The sequence below is a fragment of the Adelges cooleyi genome, unplaced genomic scaffold (genome assembly GCF_023614345.1).
Source record: "Adelges cooleyi isolate 19-005CV unplaced genomic scaffold, UGA_ACOO_1.1 ACOO_flye_CR_arks_rails_tigmint_CR_PRNA_1, whole genome shotgun sequence".
In the NCBI taxonomy this organism is placed as follows: Eukaryota; Metazoa; Arthropoda; class Insecta; order Hemiptera; family Adelgidae; genus Adelges; species Adelges cooleyi.
The window spans coordinates 7,949,383-7,970,914 of NW_026095751.1; the positions used below are offsets into that span (position 1 = coordinate 7,949,383).

The following is a 21,532-nucleotide window of genomic DNA, read 5'->3' on the forward strand; positions in this document are numbered from 1 at the left end:
AAAATTAACGTAATAACGGTGAAAGCGATTTTTAAGTGTAACAATGAAAGAGAGTTATTCTCTGCGGGCAAAAAACAATGAATTTACAGAAAGGGAAAAAAACAACCAAACAAATAATACATGATGATTCTTTTATCATGAACCAGTCAATATCTTACTGGGTTTAATTAATAATTTAATTTTTTTTTTATAATGTTTTTATAAAACGTGATCTCAATTTTTCATAATTTTATTTTGTTTTTACCCCCCTCTTAAATTTGTTATTTTGATAGCAACTTTTGAAACTTAAATGGTAACGTACCTATATATTTTGTTAACTTTTTAAATTGAGAATAATGTACTAAAAAAAATGGACTAGTCGGTAACCAGTTTCGGATAACTATTTTTGAAGTAATTGAAGTTTCAAGTTTAGGGCAGGAGGAAAGGTGGAGCGTAATTTTATTTTTATCTACGCGCATTTCCCAACCGCACTTCCCCTCCCATCCTAGCTTTTAAACTCTTATAACTTTAAAAATAGTTATCCGAAACTGGATATCGACCAGTGAAAATGTTTAGTACATTATTTTCAATATAAAAAGTTAATGAAATATGTGCGGTACCATTTAAGTTTCAAAAGTTGCTATCAAAATAACTAAGGTGGGAGGGGCTAAAAACAAAAAAAATTGTGAAAAATTGAGATCACATTGTATAAAAGCAATATGAAAAAAAAACATTTCAATTTCTTATAAAACCCTGTGAGATATTGAGTGGTTCATGATAAAAAAATCACATAATGTTTGTCGGATGTACAACGCGACCGCAGAAAGGGTTTTCATAAACGAAAAACACGTTCGTTGCGAAAACATTTAATCATAATATTAATGTAATGTTAATAATAATAGTTAGCTGTTTGGCTATCAAAATAGACATATTATAGTATAAATCCAAGAACAAAATAGTGACTCGCTTCTCAAAATCGACAAAGACTTATTTTATAATAATGTGAAATGGGATCAGACTTAAACGTGTAAAACACTTGTTGACACCAGAATTAAAAATTTAAGTAGAAAAAAAGTGATTAGGACTAGACATATAATTGTTATTATGCAACCAATCTTGTAAAATAATTTTAATATTATATAACTAATTCCGGATTTGCCGGATTCTAACCAAAGAGATAGTTTTTAACAACTTCACTCGCCAAGTTGTATTGTTAAAATTGTAAAGCTAGGTTGTTTACATTTTACCCAACAATTTTACTTACTGAATAAGTAATAATAATATATTTTTTAACTTGCAATTTTATCGACCAATTTATAAAAAAAGTCATTATTTATAGCAGAGAAAATTATGAGGATTAAGACTTTTCTCCTAAAACTAACATAAATGACCCGGAATTAATTTGATAAATAATAATATGATTGTAAATCGATTTTTAGTTAAATATTAGGTACTCATAGTTAGTATCTTTATAATGTTCGTGATATCGCATCACATCGGTATAATTTTCATGAAAGATATTTTTTGCCTTAAAACATTGGGTAAACCTATTATAACCAATATAACCTAATACAACATTGTATTCGTTTATATTCATATATTTTGTATTTAACTTAGATAGACCGATATATTTTTTTTATGGCCAAAGGTTAGATACAACAAAGGTGGCTTTACAAATATTATTTTAATACTCTCGACTACAACGCCACGACAACCGGTTTGTTGTTATGTTTTATAATAGCCATATTTTGTTAAAATTATATTTTTGTGACATAACACATAACCAAATAAATTAAAACAACTAAACAAATATTTAGTACATGAAGGGTCAAGGGGAAAAAAAGATCAATGTCAATTTTTTTGTGAAAATGAGATACTATTTTATTTTTTACTTTTTGTATAAGTAAAATGTATTTTTTTTTCTTTTACTCAAATATATTTAGTTTACCGACAACATGTTTTTCTCTCGCTCAACCCCTTGCTAAAATGACATTTTTTAAGTTAGTAAATTTCAAAAATTGAGTTTAAAAAAATCGACATTGATCTTTTTTCCCCATGACCCTTTATATAGGTTGATAACTTTTTTTAACTTTCTGAAGGCTATTTTTTTGTTCGACCAAGACTTTTTAAAAACACATATCATACTGGCTTAATATATTATAGTTCTATAATTAATTTATAATAAAGTATATTATAGATAAAATATTTGTAAGACTGTCAGTTCCAGTGGCCCGAGTCCTAGTCTCAGTAATTTAAACGTTAGTCTCGCACATTCTATAGTATATTGACCACTAAAGTGATATTTTTTACGTTTTTCAATCAAACTATTTTTTTTAAAGATACACCGATAAATTACAATATGAGTGTAGGTATTTGTGGTGACTAACGAGTGCTGTTGTCAGTTTTTTTTAGCATCGACGCGATCACGAGAAGTTATTAGTTATTTTTTCGATCTGTTCTCATTGAGCTGTGGCTGAATACTGCAAGATAATAACGTTAAAAGAGAATTGCATAAGGCGGTGCAAATAGCGCATAATAACAAGTATAATATTAACGTCCATTCACGCGATAATGGTATTCATATGATCATAGCTCGACCGCAAAACTAATAAGGGGCATACTTGGGGGGGGGGGGGGCTGTTAAATTGGATACGTACAACAACACACAGTAAAAATAACTTTATAATGATGAGCACAAGTCCAAAGCAACAGGCGTAAATATAATCTTTATACAGTCGATATCGGCTTTCCAGCTATGAAAATGTCATCTAGGACTAACAGTTTTTTGTTTACTAAATTATAATACTTGAGTTACAAACAAGTTATTATATTGTAATGATGTCAAAAGATCAACAGCATTATCACCTCTCTCATACCATATTACAAGTTAAGTGTATCAAACATGTATAAAGTTTTCAAAAACAATAACAAGATGAAATCATATTCATCAAAACTTTAAAATTATATAATATGGTCTATGGTTCAAAATATAAGTCTATACACTAGCGTAGGTATTAACTGACGTGTGAAGTATTTGATTTTTTTAATATACTTTTTAGCTTCTGTGAGCATGAAAAAGGAAAAGCGTGCGGTTTTAAGTATTTATCAAAATCGTGCGGTTTAATTCAAACTGAACGCGGTTTTTAAAATAATTCCCTCGAAAATAATAATAAAGTTTCTGACTCAAATGTAAGTATGTTTATTACTCCACACTAACTACGGGTATGTGGTAAAAATGTATACTAATTTTAAATTACACTTTTTAATGAAAAGATTTGTTCTTTTAGCATAATGTGCGAGCTTCAGGCGAAGGTCAATTGAATAACAATAATAGAAATTAAGTTAATTACAAACAAACTTCCCTCTCCACCGCAACCTAACCTTGTCCATATTCAATACTCGCTTAATTTATCGCCAAAGCCGTTACAAATGCACAGTGTAACGCATAACACAAAATGCCTGCAAAACACTAATGCAATCAGTCATCTGTATGCAATTCAATAGACATTCGTTGACGCGCTCTACAGCTTAGTTGATATTTTACCAATGCAACATAAAACTGAAAAATGTGAAAATATTTATCCAACAAAACTTGCTAGGTACTTATTTAATTATAATCTAAAAAGTAGTAGACTATTTTTAATAAAAACCCAGTTCCTCTGAATACGTGATGCAGAAAGCAAAGTAATAAAATCGTACCTACTAAAAAAAAAACAGGTTAAAACTTGACTAGCAGTACCTAATTTTAAAATCTTATAGCACTTGCATATAATGTAACTTTTTATGTTCTCGTGGGAATTTAAAATAGTTGGACTAAAATTAAAATGTATTAGTAGCAGCTTTATTACTTTATTTTAAAAGTGAATAAAACAATAAACCATATTTAAAAATATGATAAATGATAATTTCATATTAATATATATTTTAAATTTAAAAGTATGTCGTTATGACTTGTGTTTAAAAATATGACAAAAATTGTGTATAATATATTTTAAAACGTTGAAATGTTATTGTTAAATAACACAAGCTAAATTCAAGTATGGGGTTTTTAAAACTTAAAAATATTTAAAAATAAACTATTTTTATTACTAATATCAAGTGTAATTGCGATAACCGATATATCAACATTTTTTTGAATAATAAATTAAAAAATAAAACTTGAAAACAGGCTAATTTTTCTGAAAAGATTAAACTTTTTAAACGTTTGGTCCACCTTAGTCTAATAGAGATGCTGTATACTTGATTGCTCAATCCACAGCAGAAGAACGAAACCAATGTAAAACTAATCGTCTTTGAATGAAAGCTAAAATTATAACAATATTTATTTACGGCTAATGGCAGGTATTTATATAGCGGTGTTTAAAAAAACATATACAATAATTTATTAAATAATGCAACACACATTTATTGACCTCTTTAATTTATTGTGCTTTGAGACTGATCCCACCCTTCATATTATAATTTATATAGTAAACTGGAAGCTATATTCTTAAGCTATACTATATTACTAGATAATAATAAATAATCAATATTCCTAACTGGAAATCAAATTAATTGTATATTGGAAAATGATTTTAATTTAGTTAAAACTGCTGTATTGATTTTCCATTCCTCATATATTCAACAAACCTATTAGTAAACTTAATATACATAACTCTTCTATATTGATGACCTTAACATTTTTATTTTTTATTTTACATTATTGCTTCTGTATGTAAACTTAAAAATTACTCATGCATTGCTGTTTTTTTTATATATATTCTAGTTTTGTACTTTTTTTTCAAGAACACAATAAAAAGCGTGTAAGGCTATATTCTAACTGTATGGTGTACCCATAAGGTCACCTGTAACGCTAACTAGCATAAAGAAAACACTACATCTCAATTAATTATTAAAGTCTGCTATAGTAGCGAAAAGGTTATTGTTTTATTCTAGCACGTAAACCGTACATAATAAAATAAAAAATAAATAAAACGCTCACGACATTTACTATAGGGGTTTATGTTCAAAAATATATCAATTTAACATACTCTAACATTAGCTTAATTAACCGGCTTCCTTTTTTTTTGTTATTTTACACTTGTAAACTTAATACAGTCCTCTAAACCTAAACCGATATAATACAAAATAACTTGTGGAAGCAGGTAAAAATTACAACAATCGGAATTTAAATTCGATTGTTTGGAATCGATTTTGAATCTACTATTTTCCATTTAATTGATCGGTATAATATATCGGCTAGATATATTTTTAGAAAATTGTTGTTTTTAAATCCGAATAAAATTAACAATAATGACTAGATATGAAATTAGTGAACAAAGATGATAAAAGTGACTACTTTCCACCCCTGCAAATAATTGTCTGTAAATGAGAGAATTTTTTTTCTTTTTTTTTTTAGTAAATGAGAGAATATTTAGGATAATATCGAGTAAACCTAAATTTGAAGTGTAGGTTTCGTTTGCAATTTTACCTAAAAAACTAGATTAATAGGTAGCTATTTTTTTTTTTTGATTCTGAAGAAAACAATAAGATCTAAGAGTTCAACCAACTACTCAGAGCGAGTGATAGTTTTGATTTACAAAACAGAACGTAAAAAAAACATAAGTCATATTATTCATATTTTTTTTTGGTTAATTATTTACATACAGGTCTTTTTCGAACTACTGCGATTACCGCCTAAGCATTATATATTATGACCTACCAACGTGCGAACACGACTGAAAACGAAACTAATGATTTTATCGGATAAACGATAAGTACTACAGAGATACATACTCGATTTACGTAAAGAGTGTTCAATAAACTAATCGACGGCAGTTTCATAAATGTAATTAAACAGATAATAAAAATTATAAATACATAATATACAAATGTGCAAATAGTTGTTAATTCTAGTCTGAATAGGCTAATCAAATCAGTATTATTGTGCACTGCCATAATATTAAAAAAAAACCTTTTTACTTATTTTATCTTGTAACTAAAGTAAAAAATAATTGGATATGTATTAAAAGTAAAATTTTGTTTAATATTGTTTACACAATGCTTGTCACCCAAATGCATTAGCATTCTTTTGGGGGATGTGAAGGTTTTGTTTACTCATTGTGTATATCGACACGTTGTACTATGTTATTTGTTCAAGATAATCAAATGTACACCATCAAATGTACCTAACCATCAGTGGGATGGTTATTACTTATTATAGAAAGAACAAATGTCAATGAAACCGCATCCCGTGGCCGGAAGAAGACCAGGCTTGCACAAACAAATGGGTAAAGCAATTCCCAAAAACACTTGGGCGTGACCAAGCTTAAAGGGACATTCTACCGGAAATTGATAGTAGTGGAACATTTTTTTTTGGGGGGAAGGGGAGAGGATTGTCGGGATAAGTCGGGCCATGACAGCTTACGAGCGTGTGCCGCAGGTGTTGATGCACATGCACCCGTGCTGCACAGCAGATGCGCCTTAGATGCGCCACAATAATATTAAATTATACCTGTATAGTAATAATGACAAGTGTATACATAATACACACATGTACTAATATGAGTAGTATAATATGGTGTATAATTATCGCGCCGTTGATTTTAGACAAAAAAAATAATAATATGGTTTCCCGCTAACATAGATGAGGGCGAAAAAATGTACAAATTGTATACCGAAACAGATAGGACCTCTGCATTCTGCAATGGCGTTTTTCTTATTCAAAACTCCAGTTTTCTACCACGAGTCATTGAAAACATTTAAAATGAATACAATTCTTAATACACCCAATATTTTTGGAAAAATTACTTCATACAAAATATGTAATCAGAATGAAAACTGAGATAATATTTTATGACACTGATACGTTATAATCCTGTTCCAATTTATCTAATATAATTATTTATATAATTGTATATGGAACAAATGTTAACTAATAAAAATAAATTTAAATTTAAATTTCAGCTTCATTTTCTACACTGTAATCAATAAACATAAACATTGCTAATCAAAAAATAAAAAACTAAAAAAATTAGTTTAATTATTGAGTTGGAAATTAAAAAAAAAAAACATACTCCATATACAATTGATGTGCCAATACTAACAACGAAATGTACTGTTTGTTAACGCGACTTTCAAACCCAAATAAAATATCTTTATTGAAATAGGCACATATTTGCACTTAACGATTAACCCCATAAAGTTTTTTACCAACACTGTTATACTATTAGTGAATGTAACATAATTTTTTTCTTATAATCGACCTACTAATCTCAACCAAAATTTTGATAATATCAGTAAATTTTAATTTTTGCATTATATTTTATCTACTTGCTTCTATTGTTGTAATGAAAATGACAGTTGGCCACTTTTTTTTATATGATTTCATCGTTTCGAAAATACGATTAAGATGTATAATATTTTTATGAAATGTACAAATGTTAAGTTTCTGAAAAAATGATAATTTTTTTACCAAACAAATGTAATTTTTGAGCTAATATTGAACATTGTCAAATCCGTAACTTGTCATATGGAAGAGTCGATATCAATAATAAAATTAGTTAAGAAGTGGGCTGTCATGTGAATTATTGGGAAAATTTGGTTACCCTATTTCAGGCAATCTAGAAATAGAAAATTAATAGGTGATGGAATCTTATGAGAATTTGGGACACCCACTCGCCCGGTCTTTATCGTCCTAGACATGCGTTACCATTGTCAACCATCCGTTTGCTTAAAGCCCATCAATGATTGGCATTGCAATTAGTTTTTCCAATATTTAAAAGCATCAGTACTCACTATTCTCCCGTGTTCTGGTTTCCGGCACAGGGGGTAGTGCAAATACAGAAGACAACAACGGTTAATGGTCTCACATTCGCGAAAGTCGCCGACGCACACGACAGTCGATCGATAGCGCGAGAAGTGATGAAAAACGACACATAGGCGTTTATGTTTCCGTTACGGCGACCGTTAATTATAATACAACACTATCAAGTATTATCGGTCGAGTCTGTGAATAATAAAAATAACGCAATAAGTGATCGGTTAGACGAACAACGACCGCGAACATTCGGTCAACAGCCGCCAAGCGCACCGACTGTTGATCACCGACAAGTCACACGTGACTGCCGACGATGAACGGCCGCCGCAGTGCAAACCGTTTCGGGGCGCCATCTATACCCAACTACAAAATAAAAACGGATCTCACTTGGTTTTGTTTACAACAAAATAATATTATTTTCTCTTCAGAGGATATTTTAAACGTTGTATAATTTCGTGTGAGGACTGAGGACTGACCTGAAGGCTACCCGACTGGTGCGGGAGGCAACGGAAAATAACCGCACCGTAAAAATTCTCTTCCTTAGGACACACCTGCGACTGTAAACCAATCGACGGGTTGATTACTAAATAGAGAGATTATTTTCAATCAAACTCTAATCTGTGATAATAAACTTAATATAATATATGAATGTCATGTAACAATATGAGTCATAATATCATGATATCTATTATTAAATATATACGCGCTTTTAAACATAAAACTTACTATTTCCCGTTTGTTTTTTGTTCTTAATGAAATTAAAAATAAAACTTTTGTACAAAAGTTGATTGGTGGATACTTGATATCCTGTTGTTTTTTAACGGTATATATATATATATTATGATTATCGTGCGACTCGAACGATATTAATAATACGATAATATTTTAAGTTAAATCTAATTTTTTATTTGCATTAGACGGTTGTTTTCAGTTTTTGAACGTTAATCATTTTTGAAATAAAGAACCTATTCAGGCAAATTATTAATTTGTTTTTAAAAAGCGGTTTACGCATAATTATTTTAGTACCAGACAGTATCTGACTAAATCGGCGTCCACACACAAGTTGTGTGGTCGTCATAATATAATGCGCATTCAATACAATATTTTCCTTGACAGCTTATCATTATGGTATAATTTATTATATATTCTATCTGTATGAATTTAACTCAAAATTTGTACAACTTTGACACGTTACATTCCGTACATTTAGTACCAAACGCAAAGCTGTAAACATCTGTTTCAAAAAATATCTTGGCGCGTTTATCCTTGATGAAAATAATTACTTATTTAAGTATTAAATTACCATTCTAAACCGCCGAACAGGCATTCTTATATTCCAAATTAGGCAAGTAAAACGTGTGAAAAGAAGACCGCCCAATTTGTGATTAATGAACTGTTAATTACAATTGCTTGTATCCGCTTATACTTGGTTTCACTGTGTCATGTTATGCGGTATGTTCAATAGACTGCCGGGCAAAATTACTCGGCTAAAAACACAAGCGGTGGCGCACCCAAAAATCTTGTATAATTGCCAGACCGGTAAAATTGGGAGGGCGGGTGTCGTGTTTGTTTTAGCTTCGATGCGGACCTCCCATAATACGAAGTGATACTATTTTTCTCTCAACTTACACTATATGACCGCCTGACAACGGTTTATTTACAGTTAAAAATCGCTTACTAACATAACAATGATACCAATGACCAATAGATGAAAATAATTATCTATTCCCTATTCAAAATCAATAAACACACTCAACATTAATTTATTTTCAGCAAAAAAATACTGTACCCTTTGGTTGATTTAAACAAATTAAAAACTATTTTTATTTTTCTGTTAATAGTTTTTATCAACAAAGTCAATATCGATTACAATATTATCAAATTAAATGTGATTATGGATAGATTATTTTGTTAAGTGTAGATTAATTTTTTGATTTTAGCAGGACCACTGCGGTCTATGTGCTACGTTGGTACAGCAAAGCTAGTCCAGACAAAAGAGGAAAACAGCATATAGGTTTAATATTAATAGCAATAAGTTTATACTATTTTATAAAATATTTAGATTATATGTTTTTTAAAACTAAATATTTTTCTCGACATTGTAGATTTCTTAACTTACAAATTTTGTAGAGCTAGTATAGTTGTCTGGATTTAAGGTCTCGAAAATACAATTGAAAATATATCTAATGTATAATAAATTAAGTAGATTTTTTTAATATAAATAATTATTATGCAAATTATTCATACTTAAATCATAAGCAATCATCCAGAGTAGTAGTTCATTTTTTAATGAACCGCATAATTATCAAAATCATGCAAAATTAACCTCCCTAGTGAACATTCTACAAAGATATGCAAGGTCAACTTTGATTCACTTTGGATGATTCATCCAAAGTGATCAACCTAAGTAAATCGTATAAACCTCACTATACATTGTGAATATATACATGATGTTTTAATAATATACCAATAAGCTATAACTGTAATACAAATTTTTTATTGACCCAATAACATAAGCCCGACATAATGTGACTTTATTTTGTGTATAGTTAAATTGAGCAATATATATATAATTGTTGTAGTTGTAAGTTATTGATGTGTGTAGGTTGTATCTGTTGTTAACTCTATATTTTTACTATTAACAGGACGCATCCTAGATAGTCCCTGACATATCAATGAAAGGTAATTAACATTTGCCACTTGAGTTAAATTCCTTTATATTGTATTAAATTGACTATTGAACTCATATCGCTTTTTAAAATCATCGACCAAAATCCTAAATAAAATATATATGTCATGTTGTACTATGTTGCTTATGTGAACAGATTTAGATACAAATATTATAATTAGCAAACCGAGTTGAAGACAAATTGCTGTATTGTGATATTATAGGCTATTTCATATGGCTAAATCAATCCGCAGTTATTTGAACAAATTACAAAACGGTCTGGGTAAATAATTAATTAGATAGCTTAATTTCTTAATATATGAGTACATGGCACCGCTTCAAAAATCCATTTTTCTTTCTATATATATAATATACACAATAATATGGATATAATAAATAAACGTGATTATCCAACTGTTCTAATTAGCATGACTGCATGCATAGTATACCATAACTATAGACGTTTTTTAAAATCTATTATTATGATATCAATATGTTAGCGTTGTGCAGATAGGTAGGCTTAATTTGAATTTTGAAATTTTATGAGAGATAACTATACTGTATTGTACATCAAAACAAGATTACCATAGCTCAAAACAAAGATTTGAGTACACACTTCAAAACTCAGTTCGTAATTTAATACGATAACTAATCAGTAATTAATGTAACAAAACAGTGCTTTCATTATTGAGAGTGAAATTATAAATAATCCATTTTTATCTAAAAGAGCAACACAATGCTCAATAAACAAACTTTTTTAAAGCGTGTAAATAAATAATTTTAAACTTAAATCTGAAACTCTTTTAAGATTTTCTGATAGGAGTTTTAGAATTAAAACCCCATACCTAATTCTGTGGTGCTCGGGTAATATGTCTTAAGTCCAAAATAACTAATTTTTTAAAATAACTAATTTCACAACCAAATCATTTTTTTTTTTTACACAATTAGCACTTAACCCCATTTTCGAAATACCTTTTATCCGAGCACCACAGAATTGATACCTACACAAACTTAAGTGAATTCTGGAATAATATTATTGGTACTGTTGTCAAATAAATTATAGTTTAAACTGTTTTAATAATAAATTACTGACGTCTTAATAGTTATTATAGAACGTTTTAGTTGTACGTAAATCTTTCGGTTATTTAAATTTATGTAGGTATGGCAACATAATAAAAACGTCCTAATAAGATATTATTTAAAACAAATCTGCTAAGACTGATCGTCTTACATTTTATGTTTCTAAATTAATATAATATCAAATAATTATAAAATATTTTTTAGCCGCCAGTTATATTCTATGATTTATCATTGTGTGGCGTTTTAATGCAAATCTATTTTTATTAACGACCAGTTAATATGCTTAAATTGTAAATTAAGATCATTCGTTTTAAAATGTATTTTTTTTTTATTTATGTACAATCCCTATGATTATTATGTTTATTAAAAAATATGTCCAAGATGCATAAACCAATGCAAGTACTAATAATTATGGCCTGCCAATATCGACTAAATAGGCCATAAGGGCCATTTCACATTATTATATCCCGGTTAATAAAAACGCCTATACAGTATACAGCCAACGCTTTCATGTGCGTCGACTAAAAATATTAACATAAAAATTAAATATTAAGGTAAATATTTTAAGATTATTTTAACAAGATAAACATTTTAATTATGAAATATTCTTATTCCAAATACCACTTGTAAAGTAAAATGGTCAATTATTAACGTCATGCACTACTAAAGTTTAAACCGTTAACGCAGACCTTGATAATTTAGAAAAAAAGTATAACGAAATTAACCGCTCACGTAAGAAGAGTTTTTTTAAGAGTAATAAATAATATATATATATTGTTATCTGGTAATCTAGAAGGTTACTAAAAATGAACGTTGAAGGTTACTTTGGGTGTTTTTTTATTCCTTAAATAATAATCAAAATAAAAACTGAATTTGTAATTGGTTTACAAAATTATTTCAATCATATCTTCAAAAATAGTCTTTAATATTTCAATTAGTAATCTGTAACATTTTGAAATGTGAGAATTTGAAATACAATACAGTAAGATCAATAAAGAACGTGGACAACCATAACAATATTCTAGCCAATGTTCACAACTAGTACTTTAGATTAAATGTATATTGACTTCGGCGTAGCTGAGAATCTATACACGAACCAATTCACCCAGTTTTTCTAACCCACATATCTCTGTTTCCTCTTAAGATAAGCTTTTGAAATTTGAAACATAGATTAAGCTTGAGTAGTTTAAGATACTGTAAACATTTGAGCTCTTAATAGTAAGCCTTTTCAAAAGGGAAGAATTTCAAAGTTTTCAATTTTGTTACTGACTGACTGACTGACTCATCATCAAAATTATAAAACACCCGTTTAGGTAGAAACGTGAAATTTGGCACAAAGGCAGGTCTTATAGTGCAACTAAAGGGAAAAATCTGAAAGTTGCAAATTTTTTAAAATTAATGCTGCTTTTAGGGAATGTAGTTCTAAATGCATGATGTGATGCGCATGAATATTGTTTGATTAGATTAGCACGGGTTTTTATTAATTACAGATTCCCGCGCCGCACTGTCAAACCAAACGTTACAATATAACAATAAGCAATTGTTTGTAATTAACAGTAAATTCCTATCAAACATAATGGTTTTGTAATTTTATTGTAATTTATTTTATTTATCGGTCATCAAATACAGAATATTTTAACAATCGTACTAATATCATTATTCAGTTAAGTCTATATACTCTATACCCGTGTTATTTTTCGTCCGAGAATTCGTTCGTTCTAAGTTATAAAAAAAATAGAAAGTGCTGCTTTTCTAAGAAAAATTGTATTAGAGCAAAATCTTCGAGGCGGCCGCGTGAATCAAACTCTGCTCCCAATTTTCAAAATTTTCCCACCAATGCCTCGTAAAAAATAAACACGTCGCTCACGATGTTGAAGCCAGCAAAAAGGAATGATACCTCTAACAAAAACCTATCAGTGTAAAAAGGCCAAGTTCTAGACCCCCTCCCCAAAAAAATCAGCCTATCATATAAAATTACGGCGCTTCATAACTTTTTAAAAAATATTCCATTTAGTTCCAAATTTGTATAGAATAGTACTACCGATAAACGTTGGCAACCCAAACAAATATCATAAACTCTTTCCCCTAGAAGGGTGAAAGCTTTTTCTTCATTTTGCTTTTTTAGGCGAAGTTTTAGGGTTTTAAGTCTTTTTAGGTATTAAACAAACACAAAGAATCAAAGATAGACTGATCAAATGAGTAAAGCATACAGAAAATATTTATTTATTTATAATCAAGGCTATTTATCATAGCTAATTTATCTATGTCCAATTAAAAATTAATGAACGGCAAACACACAATTAAAGCTACAAATTGGTCATTCATTTAAAAAAAAGTCCTTTTGAGCCTCGTTACAACCGCCTTAGGATTAAATAATTTCTATCTTGATACCGTTAAGAATTTTAAGCCGAGCGGAAGAATAGGTCTCGGAGACTATTATAGAAACGTGTACAAGTATTAGTGTATAGGATTAATTGCATTTAGCACAAAACAATATAATACAACGTAACTGTTAACTAAACAGTTTTAAAATCAGACTTCATAGATTATAGTTTAGGTACTAATGCGGTTGTAATATAATAGAAAGCACAAAATAATCCCAGCAGCACGATGCGAGCAATTGGTATCCTACGATGTCAAAATGGCTTTTGAAACAGAAACAAGAATCTAATATGTTTGACCATTGAAAATCGTTTTTCGGTTACATCTCAAACTGTAACACAAAATAGATTTTACGCGGAATGTTAGTAAAAATTAACTGCGGTCTGTCAAAAAATAATATTTATTGCTTTAGTAAATAACCAAAATACCATATTTTAGCGTTAATTTGAAGTGCTGAGATAGCCTTTACCGGAACTCTTAATAAAACTAAGCAGTGAAAACCAAAAGGTAAAAGTGATTTTTATAAAATTTTACAGGAGAGCAAAATGAAAATTGTATATTCCATATTGCGTGCTTACAAGAACAAATGATGCGCTAGTTTTTTCAATATCGCTTTCAAAAATATATGAAATAAATACAAATAGAAAAATGTATGAAATACACTAAAAATGTTTTATGATCAAAAAACTACCATTAGAAAATAATGTTACTTGTACAATAGAGATATTGTACTTGGAATTAAACGCTATCAGTCTAATAAACGGCCGTATTCGGCAATTGCTTAATTTTTTATTTAGTGTAATTAAAACATGTGATAGGTATTAGCTACTAAATAGTAGAATTAAAGATCCGAGAAACAATGATATTAAAAATTATGGGTTTGTAATTTATCCTTACTAATTAACTGATGCGTAATTATTAATTATATTATATACATCATAAATAATATAATTAAATATTTAATGATGTAACTGTGTACCACGCAAAGACTGTCGTATAAATGTATAATTTGTATATTTTGTGTATGACATTAAAACGAAAAAAATATCCACATTAATAACATGTAACGTTTTTATAGTTTCTAAAAAAACATTTAATAATTTCGTAGAAAGCCGTTGAAAATTGACAAAATACGACGTGTACATTAAATTTATACATTTTTTTTTTTCAAGTCACGCTAAATATAAGGCGATCAGCTATAATCCTTTATATAATTTTAGTGATTATGTTTAATGATTCAAGGTGATAACATTTTTATCCAGTGAAAATGTTCACGGAAAACATAAGTTTAGTGAAAACACCAGCAGTGTGGACACAGCATAGTAAGGCAGATATAGTCACATCACTCTTAAATAAAATAACAATACAATTTAAAAAAAAAGACAATAAATTAGAATAAATATTATCTAATAATATAACCTAATATATTACACAAATATAAAAAGCAATATATTAAAAATCGACAAAAGTAATAACTAAGGAATTTAAAAAAAAATTTTAACATTTTTTTTGGACCTAGGTAGGTCAATTTAAAAAAAAAAATCATCCAAAATTACCTCATGTTTCCGACTCTGTAATTAAACCGCCGATAGTGGTATAGACATGAAACTTGCACACTTAAAACTCAGTGGTAAAGGTTTAAAATGTAAATGAAATTGTGTATATTTCCAATAAGTGTAAATCGTAAAATTTTAACGCTTACCACTGATGTTAGAATAATTTCTCCATCACCAAACTTTTACCAAATGTTCTACTTACTTATAAGTAAGTATTGCATGAATTTGGAAAATTTTCGTTCATTCACATTTGTTTTGTGGGACATTAAAATATGTAGTTTTCAGAAAAATACCCATGTTTAAAGCCGTAAATAAATAGCAAAAAAAACTTAATTGGTTCAAAGATCATATGGGTTATAAGAACATAGTTTGAATTTTATAAAAGACATTTTCTTTTTAAATTGTTTATTTTTTAACCTTAAAAAAAAGTTTTTTAAAAATTAGAAAAAAAAATATATATATTTTCTTAAAATATGGTTAAAGTACACTTAGATAATTCGAATTTTAACTATGCAGGTTTCATGTCTACACCACTATCGGCGGTTAAATTACAGAGTCGGGAACATGAGGTATTTTTTTTTTAAATTGACCTACCTAGCCCCAAAAAAAGTTTAAACATTTTTTTTTTGTTATTTAGGACCTATACATAATGTACGATAAAAATGTCAAACATTTTTGAAGTATAGTCGCACACCCATTAGGTGATTTCACGTGGAATGATCCAGCTACTAATGCTACAGTACATATTTTTCGTTAATCGGCTTTGACTCATTACTTTATTCGAGAAATATTCATCATCTTCGTAATAATTAGTAAATGTTAAAACAAAATTGTCATTTAAAAAATCGTGACCGACAACGGTCGTATTATTATTTTGGAAATATCTACATAGTATTAATTTATTTTGAATTTTTATCATGTAATATGGTTGTTGACGGTTCGCGGATTCATGTTTTTCCTAGAAGCGATTGAGGATCGTTAATTAATTTTACGTTTATTAATTTTATTTATTGATAGATCATTGTACACGGCACAAAATATGATCGATACACACCTAAGCAGTATGCCGATGTATTCACATTTCACATTCAGATTTCAATGTTTGGTGTATTAATACAAAAAATAAATATTACATTTCTAGTTTTAAATTTAAAAATATTTATTTAAAAATGCATATTTTGGGTCTATTTTAAGAGTTCAAAATCAACTGGACACGCCTCTGATGTGCAGCGTGTAGTGTTACTTGCAAGATTAAAACTCAAATCGATTCTAAACTATTTGCGATAATATTATATAGTATCGATGAAGAAGCGAGTATTTTGCAATACGTCTTGCCTGTGAAAAAAAGGAAAAAATTGTGAAGGTATGACTGAAGAACTCATTTTCGATTGTCATCGACCATCGCCGTCTGATTGTAAAAACTAAGTAAGGACATTTCTAGAGTTATTGAAGATGGTTACGCCAGTTATTATTTGAAACCCTACGGGAATATTTAAAAAACACAGAATCATGGAAAAAGAATGTCGTCAAATATTTAATGAGAGACAGTTCAAGAATATATCGACGCCTTAGTTCAAAACTGCAACAACTCAATAATTGAGAGAGAGCATTTACTTCACTCTAGTAGTATATTTTTGTAAATGTCAAAAAGTTTTCAAATCATTATATCTAGAATTTTGAGTTTTTGCGAATTAAAACGCGTTTTCAATTGAATTGTTTTCCTATAGCACCGATTTCACTGTATATTTTCAAGTTGACAATGAAAAACAGAAACACCTATGAATGTACAAGCTCTACGCGGACAAGTCATTATCAGAACCCGTCCATTAAACGTTTTGGTATATTACAGTATTGCCGCAATAATTCTACAGGACTTAGGGTGGCGAATTATCTCACAAAATCTGTTTATTATAATGTTATATGCGCGGTAATGACATTGCATTCTAGATTTTATCACGCAGCTGTTATGAGTTATAACAATATAATCCCAAGCCATTATTATTGTAATATAATTCTCGGGTGATAGACGCATTTCATGTTTAATAAAAATCCGTTAATCGCACGCCAAGTCATACATACGCTGTTGCAGTAAAAAAGCAAAAGAAAAAAATTAACGATTCGAATTCTTGAACCTCGAGTAATAGGCCTATCGACATTGCCTGGTAATGCCACCGAACAATACATATAAATATAATGTTATCATATATGGTCGGTATTAGGTACACAATTGCAGCAGAATGATAATAAATATTTTCCTTTAACGCAATGAAATGCTTCCACGTTAATAAAGCTTATAAAGAACGTATCAACTTGCGATTTCCCACAATTTGCGGGTAATCGATTTTATCGCGTTTAATTATTATTAATTACAATGTTATGAGCACAGACGTATCCCATACAGCCCATAACGAACTGGTATAAGTATTTAAACTTATTGGAAAAAAAAAATAGGGTCTAAAAAATACTAACGTAAACATTCAGTTTGATAGTTACCAAAAATTTCACAAAACAAAATCAGCGTCTTTTGCAACTAATTTTTAATAACTAAATAAAAATCCACACATTTATCTTGACAACTATTTTTTTTATTTTTTTTTTTAAGATGCCCTAGTTATTTATTGATAACTAATTCGAGTTATCACAAACGGAATAAATTATATTTTATGAACGAGTCAACTATCATGGATTGATTAATTAACTTGATCATCTTCGGATGTATGATGTGACCCATTTCATCTGGAGATGCGATACTCACCGTTGCACTGTCACGACTCTAATAACCGTTTGCCCTTTAGGCTTTAGGCTTGTTCCCACCGCTGTATATTAGGTATGTCTCCGTGATTGCGCCGCGTTTTTTCGACAAAGTGGTAGTACTTACATTTTCTTTTACGATTTCGACCGTGAGTTTTTTTGTGTTATTTTCCGTTATTTTAATTGCTTTTTTATGTTTGCTATAATATATAGTTTGAAGCGCTGTGATATTTTGTTCGTATTTCGATTTAATTAGTTTAGTTTGAACTATCTTTTGACTATGATTTTAAGAAATATATTACCTATTTCTCTTCAAATTTTGACTATCAGAGCACATGCATTTTGATAAAAATTTTGCGGTGCAATCCAAATGGCTTCCATCCATTGTTTATTATTTTCCAAACGGCTCCCGTCGAAAAAGGTTTCACGAGTAGGAAAATTCCCAAACGTCTCCGGTATTAGGTACTACGCGTATGTTTTTTGTAATAAATTAAGTACAGATGCGACGCAGAAAACATTCGTGTCATATCTTACTTTTAAGTTCTATTGAATGGGATGACACCACTTTTACCAAAGACCATTTTCCATTGTACACTTTTTCCCAATGACCAGCTTCTTATCAAATCTCTTTAACTTTTCAAAAAAACTTCAACTTAATTTTAAACCTGTAACCTCCTCCTAGACTGTAGCCTACAAACCTAGGATATTTTTAGATAGCGGAGCGAAGCGCTGGTGCCGAGCGAGCGAGTGCCAAAACACTCGGAGACCCGCTGTCATAAAAAACTCGCTAACGTGAAGGAATTTGTGTTGTAAAAAACCGGAGCCGTTTGGGAATTTACCTTTTTGTAAAACGGGAGTCGTTGCTATGACATTTTTGAAATATTAATTGTTTATTCTTTGCTGGGAATTCTATGTATTTAATTGACAGCCGATAACTTCTATTATAACTTCGTCGTATATAGTTATTTAAAATAAATATTTTTCAACATGCTAAATTTCGAGAGAGTGACGGGGCTAGTTAATAATATTATTGGTACTTAAATTTCTGTTTTTTATACTACGATTCGACATTGGGAGAGACAAACAAATCATAGTCATGACAATAATTTCCCGTCTCGAGGTCAGCTGAAGTTCACGCGGTTTGAGCAAAATTAGTAAATTATAACCGTTAAATTGTAATCAAACGAGTCGAGGAACAATTATAAATTCTATAATATGTTTTCGTTAATTACGAAACTGTTTGCGAGTCCTTGGGACGTCTAACGCGATTGTACAAAATTAACACACAAGCGCACATACTTCACCGACGACGGCCTTCTGACCCAATACCTAGGCCCGTTGTACAAGATTATACAGTACATATATAAATATATATATGAAAAGCCTATGGCAATTGTCGGTTACATGTGTATAATAATAATAAAAATACATTAAAGAGAATCAAGAGAGGAATCTCTACACCGTCGATGTGGACCGGAAGAGATGCCTTGCTGCCGGATTCGGCATGAGTCTGGCGGCGACCGCTTTGCCCAAACCGGCGGTTGGCCTGAGTATAATATATTACCGTTACTGTGCTAAGCGACATGTACGAGTACCCTATACATAACCACGACCATTAGCTGGATTTTACTCGCTTCTCGCAGACCATACACATTTTACAGTTCTGTCAAAAGGAAGTGGTGGTAATCGCAAAATTTAAATTTTATTGAATAAAAAATTTATACTGCTAAAACATACCACAAAAAATGGAAATATTTTTAAATAATTAATTGATATTCATGAGTAATATTCTTTGGCCTGGCGCAAAATTACCTACCGGTCCAAAAAACAATATTCTTAGTATAACTTATTTGTAAAACTTTTGTGAATTATGAAATATTGTTATTATTAGTAAGTATATAAAAATAGAATAACAGTTTTGTCTAGAGAAGATTTAAGTTTTGAAATGTCAAAAAAAAAAAAAATGTGCAAATTTATAATAATAATTCATTAACCATTATAAGGACGCTACCCACCCGTAATTTATCTACGAAAAATGGTTTTGCGGGGGACAAGAATGTGAGGGCGGTATTTAGAGAAGCTGTATACAATTTTTACAATGTATAGAGAGAGAAGAACTTTATCTACAGGGTAGTGTTTTTAGTTTTTTGATAACTTAAGCACAATCAAAATTATTCATTCGTGAATATTCATTATTTTTTCTTTTTTTAGTTTGTTTATAAAAAAATATTAAGTATAAACTATAGATATCAAAAAAATTAAAACGCTACTCCATGGATAAAGTTCTTCCCTATACATTGTGAAAATTTGGTAAATTTACTGTTTGTACTGGCCTTACATACTTGCCCCGCGCAATGCAGTTTTGATGGGAAAACCATTGTAATTTATCCTATAGAAATGATTGTGATAATCTGACAAAAAAAAGTTGGTTTAAACATATTGAAAGAAGGTAAATAAGAGATACTAGAGTAGCGAAATATTGGAGTAAAGATCGACCAAAGATAAAGTGTCTAAATGAATGAATTTAGACACTTTAATATTTTTATACGGAGCGATGAAAATATAGTTTAAAACATATGTATTACTTTGGGTTTGTATACACACCAAGACGCTACTTGACTTCAAACATTTATGTTTTTCTTTACAGCTTAATGTACATTACAGTAAAGTACAATTAACATTTCTGCTTGTCGTAAGGTTTCAATTATCAACTATAATATCGCGGCGTGTACGACCCATGTACAAGCTTTATACAAACTACAGTAGATATTTAAATATTAATGTGTTGTTTTCGTGTGAATTACAATAAAACGACATCGTCACCGGACCATTACGACCTCGCGTGGGGGCGCAAGGAATAACAAGTGTTTGCAGACCTGCCCTGCTAGATGACTGGGACGGGTGGCCAAGTAGGTAAATAAAAACATTGGTAATTTCGGTAGCCGCCACGCCGTGCAACTCGCGTTATTGGGGTTTATTATTTTTAGCGACGCGACCCCTTTTTTTTTTTTCAATAATCATTATCGACCACTTATTAATCGGTAAGCCTATAATGTTATTTGTGAACAACTCCGTGGGCGAAAATCTGCTGTTATTGCAAAACGCGAAAAAGGATTTTTCCAAAATAACCCGATTGTAAACAAAACAGTAATGAAGGCTTAAGGCGGTCGCGGGCATAGCGGATACTCTGCTCGTATCGATTGGCATGCTCCCACCGCCGTCGTTTCAACCCCCGGCCGACAGGGTTGTGCGCCACAGCTGACGGCCGCCGCCGAGATAACGCGTACACGGTTCCATCCACGACAGTCGTGTCCACAG

At 30.1% G+C, this 21,532-nt stretch overlaps 1 protein-coding gene across 1 annotated transcript in view; it reads right to left on the bottom strand.

Annotated features, from left to right (window-relative positions):
- Window positions 1-8,078, bottom strand: part of LOC126839270 (calpain-1 catalytic subunit-like) — a 74,048-nt gene extending 65,970 nt beyond the window's left edge. The window contains exon 1 of the mRNA XM_050574515.1: window positions 7,756-8,078. The gene's annotated coding sequence lies outside the window, so the exon portion shown is untranslated. The remainder of the gene's footprint in view (window positions 1-7,755) is intronic.
- Between the last annotated feature and the right edge of the window lie 13,454 nt (window positions 8,079-21,532).